This window comes from Bufo gargarizans, chromosome 4 (assembly GCF_014858855.1).
Source record: "Bufo gargarizans isolate SCDJY-AF-19 chromosome 4, ASM1485885v1, whole genome shotgun sequence".
Lineage (NCBI taxonomy): Eukaryota > Metazoa > Chordata > Amphibia > Anura > Bufonidae > Bufo > Bufo gargarizans.
In genome coordinates this window covers 437,261,602-437,274,269 of record NC_058083.1, presented here as the reverse complement: position 1 = coordinate 437,274,269, position 12,668 = coordinate 437,261,602, and the positions used below count along the sequence as shown (strand labels likewise).

The following is a 12,668-nucleotide window of genomic DNA, read 5'->3' as shown; positions in this document are numbered from 1 at the left end:
CAACAAACCAGGAAAATTAATTTTTGAAATACATTTTAGAAACTAGAAGCAAACTCAAAGTCACAAGGCACAAAGCAGTTTGAAAGCATGTTCAGGTTTTACAATACAGTTTTAAAGCCAAAATCATAAAAGGAGAGAAGTATCAACGTGACCCTCCGGTTCCAGTAAAAAATTCACATTAACTGGGGAACGATTAGAAAGCGTACATGTACATGGTGACCTTCTCTACATCTTTTTAGTTGTAGATCTGTCAATTCCCAGGCTTCTCCTTTGTCATCCAAGACGGCTGCACCGTTTTCTCAGACTGCCTGATGCATACTTTGCAAACAGTAGCCCAAAACACTTCTGGCTGCTCTTAGAATGGCCAGCGCTGCTCACGTGAACAGGGCTGGCCAATCCAAGAGCAGGGCTGGGGTAGTAGGAAGCGCCTAGGGCTACGGATGCACAGTATGCATCAGTCTGACAATCGGTGCAGCCAACTTTGGTGGCAGAAGAGGAGCTTGGGAATTAGCGGATCTACAACTACAAACATAAAAAAGGGACCATGCAAGTGTTCTGTTCATTCCCCAGTTCATGTAAAAAAAAATCTTGAACTGGGAGGGTCACTGTAAAGGGGCTGTCTCACTTCTTGGCTTCGAAAACTATATTAAAAAAAAACAACAACCCATGAAAAGTGTGTCAGCACCCTAAAATCTTCTTGCTCAACACATAATGGGTAAATATAAATGTCATACAAAATATAAAGACTATTTTTTAAATAGTAAATAATATTATTCTTGGTCCTTGGGGACCAGGGCATTTTTATGGTTTTGCCATTCCAATAGACATAATTTCATAAATAAACTTTTTTTCTGCTACTTAAAACCAGATAGTGACACACATCTTTTTTTCTAATCTGTTTATTTTCTTATTCCAGATTTATTTATTCTGTTTCCTAAACATGATTATTGGGGCTGCCATCCTATTCTTATGACAAAGTCAAGTTTCTGCAGGACAAGTTATGGGGCAGTTGGCATTGAGGAACCTTAGGGGAAAAAAAGGTTTATCTTGTTTAGCAAACACCGCTAAATTAATTCAGACCCCAGATGTCAAACCCCACAATTAAATGAGAACCCAGACATCAAAACCTGAAATTAATTCAGACACTAAATGGCAAAATTAATTCAGACCCAAGACACCAAGAAAATTCAGACCCCAAGTCCTGGAGCCTGAATACAATCTGAGGTGCTACCCAATTATGTCAGCAAAACCCTCCCCGTTCGTTACACATCAGCTCTTAAAGTGTGACTGGTTCACAGCTCTCCCCTGTTAAGCTTAAAGGGGTTATGCCATAATTGATGTAAAAAATTTAAATAAGACCTCATATAGTACATGACAGTCTCTTCATAACAAAGCTAAAGCCACCAGCCCTGTACCTCACATGGATCCAGAGATCTGCACATTCATTGTTCCAACAGCTCTGCTTGATTTATTTCAAGCTGCCAGAGCAGGGGAAGTGTCCTTTTCTGCTGCAATTATCTTCCTATCACAGCTCAAGGGGTGTGTCTTTTCTGCTGCAGCTCTCTCCCTATCACAGCTCAGGAGGTGTGGACTTTCTCAGGGGGTGTGTTCTTTCTGATGCAGGTCTCTCCATGTAAGGCCAAGCTTAGATGGTCGAGTGCAATGCAAGAAACACGATGTGTGTGTAAGCATGATTTCCAGTTGTGACCTCGTCTCATCCGACAGGATCGCACAGCATTATAATGATTTATAATGCTGTATGTTCCTGCCACACCTGTATCTACTGACAGCATTATGTCAGAACAATTCAGTAAATTCAAAGTCTCGCAGGGCCACGCAGCATTACAAATCATTATAATGTTGTGTGAACCTGTCAGAGGAGCAAATGACGCTTACACACACAGCGTGTTTCTCGCATTGAACTCACTTGTCTGAAAGTACCCTAACTGTCACAGGTTTTTACAGTAATTATAACTGATGGCAATTGAAGAATAGAACAGAGCACTTGCGACCTCCTCAATAGGTGAGCATTACTATACAGATTAAACACCAAGGGGTGACATTATAATGAAGTAAAGAGAATATTTCACAACTTTGTAACAGAAATAAATTTTTCATACTGCATTATATTAAAGGAGTTGTTTTTTTTTTTTTTATATTGATGACCTATCCTATCATAATGGCAGGTAACTGGCACCCAGCACTACCGCCAATCAGCTTTTTGAAGAGAAAGCAGCGCTTGTACGAGCATTGCCTTCTCTTTATTGTTTACCTGCTCGCCGTCGCAATCCACTTGCATCGGAAGGTGCCGTCCTATTGAAGTAAATGGGATGGCTGAGCTGTATATACACCTGATCACCACTGCAGTTGAGCAAGTAAACAGTGTCGAAAAGGCAGCACTTGTATGAGCACTGCTTTCTCTTCAAATAGCTGATCAATGGGGTTAATTTAAAAAAAAGCAGAAAACCCCTTTAATATAACATTTATTAGTGCCACAATCCATTAAGTTCACTGTCTTGGGCCAGAGCAGTAGTTGTCACCTCAGTAGATTGAGGCAGAGTTGGTAGTTAGAGGAGCAGTAAAAATGGATACATATATGTACTGACTACCGACTGATCTTGGCTTCTTTATACTGCCTATGTCACCGACACATGCCACTGGAAACCAGCACATTAGAGTGGTCCACTTTTATGATATAAAGCGGCAAATCCCCTGCACAGACAAAGTAAAAAAGAATAAATTCTGGCAAGCAGATTATTCTCTCTCTCTTGATACAGAGGATTTAGAGGCCTCTATCAGAAAATGGAGCTTGAACCCCCTATACAAATATGTTAAAAAATTATCAGAAAGTAATTTAAGACCAAAATTATGACATACAGACGTGGACAAAATTGTTGGTACCCTTTGGTCAATGAAAGAAAAAGTCACAATGGTCACAGAAATAACTTTAATCTGACAAAAGTAATAATAAATTAAAATTCTATAAATGTTAACCAATGAAAGTCAGACATTGTTTTTCAACCATGCTTCAACAGAATTATGTAAAAAAATAAACTCATGAAACAGGCATGGACAAAAATGATGGTACCCCTAGAAAACACAGAACATAATGTGACCAAAGGGACATGTTAATTCAAGGTGTGTCCACTAATTAGCATCACAGGTGTCTACAACCTTGTAATCAGCCATTGGGCCTATATATATGGCTCCAGGTAATCACTGTGTTGTTTGGTGATATGGTGTGTACCACACTCGACATGGACCAGAGGAAGCAAAGGAAAGAGCTGTCTCAAGAGATCAGAAAGAAAATTATAGACAAGCATGTTAAAGGTAAAGGCTATAAGACCATCTCCAAGCAACTAGATGTTCCTGTGAGTACAGTTGCACATATTATTCATAAGTTTAAGATCCATGGGACTGTAGCCAACCTCCCTGGACGTGGCCGCAGGAGGAAAATTGATGACAAATCTAAGAGACGGATAATCCGAATGGTAACAAAAGAGCCTAGAAAGACTTCTAAAGAGATTCAAGGTGAACTTCATGCTCAAGGAACATCAGTGTCAGATCGCACCATCCGTCGTTGTTTGAGCCAAAGTGGACTACATGGGAGACGACCAAGGAGGACACCATTGTTGAAAACGAATCATAAAAAAGCAAGACTGGAATATGCCAAACTACATGTTGACAAGCCACAAAGCTTCTGGGAGAATGTCCTGTGGACAGATGAGACAAAAATCGAAGTTTTTGCCAAGGCACATCAGCTGTATGTTCACAGACGAAAAAATGAAGCATATCAAGAAAAGAACACTGTCCCTACTGTGAAACATGGAGGAGGCTCTGTTATGTTCTGGGGCTGCTTTGCTGCGTCTGGCACAGGGTGTCTTGAATCTGTGCAGGGTACAATGAAATCTCAAGACTATCAAGGAATTCTAGAGAGAAATGTACTAGCCAGTGTCAGAAAGCTTGGTCTCAGTCGCAGGTCATGGGTCTTGCAACAGGACAATGACCCAAAACACACCGCTAAAAACACCCAAGAATGGCTAAGAGGAAAAAATTGGACTATTCTAAAGTGGCCTTCTATGAGCCCTGACCTCAATCCTATTGAGCATCTTTGGAAGGAGCTGAAACATGCAGTCTGGAAAAGGCACCCTTCAAACCGGACACAACTGGAGCAGTTTGCTCATGAGGAGTGGGCCAAAATACCTGCTGAGAGGTGCAGATGTCTCATTGACAGTTACAGGAAGCGTTTGATTGCAGTGATTGCCTCAAAAGGTTGCGCAACAAAATATTAAGTTAGGGGTACCATCATTTTTGTCCATGCCTGTTTCATGAGTTTATTTTTTTACATAATTCTGTTGAAGCATGGTTGAAAAACAATGTCTGACTTTCATTGGTTAACATTTATAGAATTTTAATTTATTATTACTTTTGTCAGATTAAAGTTATTTCTGTGACCATTGTGACTTTTTCTTTCATTGACCAAAGGGTACCAACAATTTTGTCCACGTCTGTATTTCTGGGCTGTGGTCACATGACCATATCCATGCAACTCTTCTTTATTTCCTGTGATGCTATGTCCATGGGCGTGTCAAAGCAACAACGGGGGCAGTGATAGGGGGTGTCTGCTGAACAAGGCATCTCCCTCCTGTAGTCGGCACTGCTGCTTGGTTTCTGCTCTCTGCTGAGGTCAACTTTATAAGCCCATATAAACCCTACCTGACACAGGGAGAGGACAGTAGTAAGGACAAGATCACACAGAGGGGCAAAAGTTATGAATATGTCCCAGCCTATCACTTGATTGGGGGATACTTTTAATGTTTTGTTATAGCTATAGGGCAGTGCAATGCAAAAGTCTGGATGAAATATAATAGGTCCAATGTCCCCTATTTGAACGGATTAGCAGTCAGACATATGGACTGAGGCTCTACTGGCTATCTCCAGCAGTCCCACAGAGATAAATGGAGCAGCAGCATTCTCATGATTGGAGGAGGTCCCAGTAGTAAGACCCCCACCAATTTAACAGTGGATAGGGGATAACTCTGTTTCAAAGGGTTACCCAACAACAGTAACATATTGCTAGAACATAGCCGAATACTGGAACAACTGAAATCCACCACAATCCTAGAACAAAGTGGGTACGATACCAGGTAAAGAGCACCACCCCCTCACATTTTTTTTGTCCGCCACTCTCAACCTGCCAAGCTCAATTCTCTTAAATGATGCATGTTGTAGTTTTCAGCACAGTGTCAATTTGAAACCATATCAGTTAAGGCCCCTTTAAACGGGACAATTTTGCAGGCAATTGTCGGGAAGGAAGCATTTTATTCCCCAACAATTGTCTGCTCCTCCGTGAAGGAGACCACTGTATTTAACTGCAGCAATCTCCTCCACAGTATGGGGAGGAGCGATCACTAATGCCATCGCTTATCCCCATAGACTTGTTGTTTCCCGGCATACGATGATTTCGGTGCCTACACAAGCGATTGAATTACCCGATGAAAGAGCGTTTCGCTTCGTTCATCGGCTAATCGTGGCACCTTTACACCACCAGATAATAGCCAATGAGCGTTCCTATGAATGCTCATTAGCGACTATCTGGAGGATTCTCAGCCATGTAAAGGGCCCTTTAGTGAGGTAAGGCAAATCCTAGTGATATGTCATCATTTACTGCAGTGGAATAAGCCTTGTATAATTTCATTTACTTATGCTTTAATGCATTTATTTTATGATAGCCAGATTTGTCTACATACATTTTTTTTAGGTTCAAATTCTAGGATAAAGCAAATACCAAGACAGGACACAAGGAAGACTTTCAAAATTATATGCATCGGGCAAGCGCACCCCCTGATCATTCAAATTCTATGATTAGAAGATACGACCAGGCGCCTGCGTTTAACTTCATCCCTAAATCACTTAAACTTTAGGGAGAACAATATAATTCTATGATCACATGAACGGCATAAAGGAAAATGGCCACACGTAATAACCATGAAATCAAGGACACGCTGATCAGTCGAACAGTACAGAGGAAGCTTTATATCTGTCCTAGTCTGCCGGCGATAGCAAAGGCATCGTAAGTGGATTATTAGAGTAAATCTGTCCAGTAATCCTACTCAAAGCCATCGTCATTAGCCAGATATGGTTTACTTCCCTCAACTTTGGGCAAAACTAGTTTTCTTAAAAGAGAGATTTTTTTAAAAAAGGGAAGCTTTATTCAATTTCTTGGTTTCCACATTATTATTTTTTTTAAAGCAAATAGGATTGCATTGAAGTCTTCAAAAATACATGAAAGGTTTCCCCCTGCTGTTTTGGTCGCCCTGCCTAAAAATCTAAGCTTGCATTGATGACCTCTCACTTCAAAGCCACTAAATTAAGTCATTAGTGTCACACTGACTGTAGCTGTTAAGTTCTCCCTCAGACCATTTTCGCAGGTGTATTCACGGATACATCTTGGGGGTTTATTTACATGTATTAAATGCCAGCGAGGGCGAGAAACAAGTGACCTTGAGACGTTCACTTTCTCCAGTGACACTGAATAGGACTCTTCAAAGTGTTTATATGGTTCTGAGGATTAAGTGATTCTAAGAATGAGACAAGGACATTTTTTAACTCCTTACTGACTAATTTTAGCCTTAAGGACCAGTAACATTTCCCCTCTCTGTGTTACAGCATAACTTTTTAATTTCTTCTTCTGAATTTTGTATTTATTTTGCAGCATGAGTTGTATTTTTTTTTAGGAACTATTTTGGGGGACATATAGTATATTAAAGAACTTTATTATTTTATTTTTAGGGGGAAAGAAAAAAACAAACAAATGTTAACAGTATTTTGTGGAATTTATTTACCGCATTCACTGGGTGATATAAGTAAAATGATACATTTATTCTGTGGGTCAGTACAAATATCATAATGCCAAATGTATATATTTTTTATAATATTTTATTTTCTCCTGTAGGCTGTCAGTTCCCAAACTGCCCCTCCTCCTCCAGGCTGGAGGGGGGGCTGCTTTAACCCCTCATATCCCGGAATTGGTAGCAGCTAGAGATATGGGCCCTGTTTGAAAACTGGCCTTCAAAGCTTTTAAACCATATCAGAATCACAGAAGTATCTGCACTACATAGGAAGATATAGCTGTTAAAAATCAGGTTGACTGTGAATACAGCTGAAAGTGAAAGTAAAAGCATTTTGATGCGATTCTGGTCTTGTTTGAAAACTGGCTTTCCAAGCTGTCAAACAAGACGAAGAAAATATCTCCAGCTGCTATCAATCCCAAGATAGCAGCTAAAGTAACACCCCCCCTCACCCTGCCGCCCGAGACCGAGGCTGAACATTAAGTCCTTTTCTCAAAACCGGAGTTTCTCAGAGCTCGGGTAAAACTGTTAAGTGGTTAAAAGAGTTGTCTGGCCGATAAAAATAATTTTAGGAATGGCTATTTTGAAGTTTTTATTTATTTTTTATTTATTGGGAACTGATAACTGCCTGCTCGTCAGTGGAAGTAAAGAGCTGCACTTACAATTTTACACAGCACAATCTTTTGCCCAGAAACAATGATTTCAGTCTCCGCATAAATGATTTCACCCAATGAATACGTTTTTGCACGTCTATTGGGTGATCTACAGCACATTTACACAGGCTGATTATGGAGAACAAGCGTTTGCACTAACATTTGTTCCCGATAATAGGCATGACAACTGGCCAGTGCAAATTCGGCTTTAGTTTGACAACTTCTATCCTTCATAAACTCATGCTGGCTATCACTTAAGATATTATTTACAGTCATATATTCCTGTATATAGTCCATTAAGAGTCCTTCAAACATTTTTTCACAATGGAAGTTAAAGGGGTTGGCCACTTTCTATTTTTCAAAAAAACAGAAGGTGCGGGGACCGCGCTCTAAATGAACAGTTTTATGACTGAGAACTGAAATCTCATCCAGCTATCAGAGGCAATAATCGCAGAGACGTGTTGTTCATATGAAAAAGTTGTAATCCACCCCCTACTGGTCCGCAGATCTCATCATGAGTCACCAACCACTGATTCCAAACACCCAACCCGAATACCTTCGAGAAGGAACAGAACAGATGGTGCAATACCCTCGATATCTTTAAGGTAAGGGGTTTATTGTACTCACAATTTTAAAGTTATAAGCATGCATATAGAATTGCCCGACCCGGGTTTCGCTATTAGCTTCTTCAGGGGCTGCGGTGCAAACGCCGCTGCAGACCACGAGTAAAAGATCACTTCTACCCCAGAACTAAAACGGACTTCCGTTGTCCAATATCGTGTCAATCAAGCAATAGATGTCGGATGACAGACATATACAAAATGTGCAACATAAACAAACATAAAATCACATAAAATATACAATGACATATACAATATCAATATCATATAAATACACATATAAAATATATATATATATATATATATATATATATATTATAAAAATATAGATATAAAATTTATGAAAATATGTAAAAAGCGGTAATAGTATCAGACGAGTCAAACCATACAGACTGCTTTTATATCCCACTCAATATTTAATCCTTGTGGCTGTAAGGTGTCCATCTCAAATATCCATTGCGCTTCTTTCTTATAAATTTGTGTGGCGGGATTACCTCCTCGCCAATACCGTTTAACTAATTCTATGCCGCAAAATTTCATAGAAACATAGAAGATTATGAAAAACAGAGTAACATTATTATAGATCGGTTCATCGAAAAAGGATATAAAAAGGGAAACATTGTATAATCAGAGGGAAGAAGTTAAGCTAGATAATTATAAAACTAAAAACAAAAATAAGGACCCTAGCGAACACACAGAACGGATAAGGGACAAATACCAATTCGCTTTTTCTACCTCTTATTCCACTATCTGCCCTCAAATTAGGAAGATTATCCATAAAAATTGGAATGTCCTGAAAAATGACCGGATCATCGGAGACCTCATCCCAAAAAAAAACCACATTTATTTTTAAAAGAGCCCCCACTGTTAGGAATCGCATTGTACATAGCTATGTGAAAGATATTATACCTAAACCCCGTAGTGTTTTCACCTGGTGTGGCTTCTGCCCTTGCTGCAAAATCCGCTCCAGGGAAGACAAGAAAAAATCCAGAATAGAGGAGATTGTGTCCACCTCCAGAACATCTATATTAAAGATAAAAGGAAACCTCTCATGCGAATCTATGGGAGTCATCTATATGTTGGAGTGCCCCTGTGGGCTCCAATATATAGGTAGAACTCTAAGGAAGCTGAAAGTTCGGGTGGCGGAGCATATTAGAAATATTAAGAAGGGGCTGGAGACGCATAGTGTCTCAGCCCATTTTAAGAGAGTTCATCAAAAAGATCCCACTGGTTTGAAATTTTGCGGCATAGAATTAGTTAAACGGTATTGGCGAGGAGGTAATCCCGCCACACAAATTAATAAGAAAGAAGCGCAATGGATATTTGAGATGGACACCTTACAGCCACAAGGATTAAATATTGAGTGGGATATAAAAGCAGTCTGTATGGTTTGACTCGTCTGATACTATTACTGCTTTTTACATATTTTCATAAATTTTATATCTATTTTATATTCTATATATATATATTTTTTTTTTATATGTGTATTTATATGATATTGATATTGTATATGTCATTGTATATTTTATATGTTTGTTTATGTTGCACATTTTGTATATGTCTGTCATCCGACATCTATTGCTTGATTGACATGATATTGGACAACGGAAGTCCGTTTTAGTTCCGGGGTAGAAGTGATCTTTTACTCGTGGTCTGCAGCGGCGTTTGCACCGCAGCCCCTGAAGAAGCTAATAGCGAAACCCGGGTCGGGCAATTCTATATGCATGCTTATAACTTTAAAATTGTGAGTACAATAAACCCCTTACCTTAAAGATATCGAGGGTATTGCACCATCTGTTCTGTTCCTTCTCGAAGGTATTCGGGTCCGGTGTTTGGAATCAGTGGTTGGTGACTCATGACGAGATCTGCGGACCAGTAGGAGGTGGATTACAACTTTTTCGTATGAACAACACGTCTCTGCGATTATTGCCTCTGATAGCTGGATGAGATTTCAGTTCTCCGTCCTTATAGGATTCAATAACTGACATAAACTGTTCATTTAGAGCGCGGTCCCCGCACCTTCTGTTTTTTTGCTATTTAGGAGACCGAACCTACTCCCTTAAGGGTACCGCTGCTGTGGTCCATTATTTTCACACCAGATAATGTTTATATATTTTCACTTTCTATTTTTGTTTGACCAATGTGTTTGTGAGATAATTAAAGGACACTTACTAATATAACCTTTGTTGAAATTCCGCACAATTTTCTATATTTCATAAGGTCTGCTCCCTTGCTTACAGAGTCTGTTGTACGATACACACAGAGGTCCAGTCTATAAAATGGCTGCTGATGGAGGGTCATGGGACCAGACAAATCACCTCCATGTGTTGTATGCTCCAGACAAACACATTGCACCTTCACTAAATTCCCAATAGAACAAGTGCAGATGGCAGGTGCAGTGTATTTGAATGGAGGAGGCATCACTTGGAGGTGATCTGGCTGGTCACATGACCCGCCATTAGCAGCCATTTTATGGACAAAGTCCTCCCTGTCGACAGTGCAAAAGACTTTGTAAACAAGGGTGCTTACCTTATGAAATATAAAAAATGGTGCAGAATTTCATCTAAGACTATATTAGTGAGTGTCATAAAGTCATCTTACAAACACCCTTTAATCATATATTGGTCTATAATTATCTGGGGAAGACTTTTTGAATATGGGAACTATATTTGCCTTGCGCCAGTCACTTGGCAGTATATTTTACTAGAGAAACTCTAGAAATTATTAACAGGGTCACAGCAATAACTGTACCGAGTTCTTTAACCACCTAACAGTTTTGCCCAAGCTCTGCTCGGGCTTTGAGAAAAGCACTTAGTTTAGCCCGAGCAGCAGGGTGACGGGGGGAGGGCTGCTTTAGCTGCTTATATCTCAGGATTTGTAGCAGCTAGAGATATGGGCCTGGTCTTGTTTTAAAGCTGGCATTCTGGCATCATCTCCACTACATTGGGAGATATAGCTTACTATGTTAGTTTGTAACATGCAAATTTTCCTATCCAGTACCCTTATAATCTCCACCCACCAATGTATTATGACACCTCTCTGACCTATCTTTTTTTCTTTTCAATTCTCTTTTTATTGATTTTTTCTCTTAAATAAAGCAGAAAACTGAACAAATGGTACATTATTGATTAGAAAATACATTTGTCATGAATAATAACAAGACCATATATCCAGATCTATTGACAATGTATATATATATATATATGTTCAGCATGTTGTAACAAAATGTTATAGGTTAAGAAGGTATTATGGATGGAAAGGTGGTATAAAGGATAGTTTAGGAGGCTCAAAGTATACAGATATCTAAAGCTGGTTAGTCTGTTGTATCTTGAGGTTTCTCAGTTAATTGTAGGAGAGCATATGAAGTAGAGCAGAAAGTTATCCAATCTTTCCATATAGATTGGAACTTTGTGTGTGATCTTAACTCCCAAGCCGATAGTTCCTCCACGATAGTTCCTCTCTGACCTATCTACCACTTCATATCCTGTTTTACTCCCCATCCCCTTTTTTTCTTTATGTTAAACACTTTTATAGCCATAACTAAAACTACCGTAGTTTTGGGGTCAGACAACCCTTTTAACTTTATTCTGCAGATACGATTATGGTTGTATATATAAATGGAGCAAATAGTAAGTGCAGTGTAGCCGTGGAGGTTTATCAAGTTAGGGGTCTCAGCAGTTGGACCCCCATCAACTCAATATTTCTCTTAATAATGTGAAAACCATTTATGATTTTGGAGGATGTCCTTTTATTGTTATTGTTGAAAAGCTGTTTGAAAAAAAAAAATGTTAGTGGATGTGGTTTTGGAGCTATAGGATGGTGGTAAGTAATAGTAAGGAACATTGGTGACCTAACGAGTATCATAAGGATCATCTGGGGTTTTCATGTTAGGTCTGGATTCCTACTGTATACTAATGGTGTCCAGACACCTTCAACAGCTCACGGCTCATTTGTCCGTCAACTATCTCTCCTGACCTCCTCATAAACATACATTCTTAGCTGAGAGTATACAGTATGTGTTTTTAATAGGGAGACTGGAGAAAACTGCTGAAAGACACCTCTGGGTTAACATCATTTTTCAATCATCCACTTAGCAGATCTGTTTTTTGTTTGTTTTTTAACAGACACAAAAGCAGAGTCAACCATGCTTTTGTGTACAGCCCAAATTTTTTTTTTATTAAGATTTAAGTTAATATAAAATGTTCGCAAACAGATGCCCTTCTGTTGGCCTCCATTTGTACAAGTTTTTTGAGTATCTGTTAAATGGATATGCTAAGCGGATGATTGAAATGTGATGTGAACCTAGCCTTATAAAAAGCGACATGACACATGCCTCGTGTGTTTTCAGATCGGTATGTCCCTGTGCAGGATACACATACATACAATGCCTTTGCTGTCACATATATTAAATCACAAAGATAATAAGACTACTTGTCAGTAAAGGCTGAAGACCCAGAGGAGAATGTTCAATATCCTGAGAGGAGGTGTTTCTAAGCAACATGTGTCTAGCAGAAGTGTGATCTCTGTGTACCATGGATGTAATG

The 12,668-nt window shown here is 39.3% G+C and overlaps 1 protein-coding gene across 1 annotated transcript in view; it reads right to left on the bottom strand.

The window, feature by feature from the left end:
- The window catches only part of KIZ (kizuna centrosomal protein), a 156,612-nt gene that overhangs the window by 41,607 nt on the left and 102,337 nt on the right, over positions 1-12,668 (bottom strand). The window lies entirely within an intron of this gene.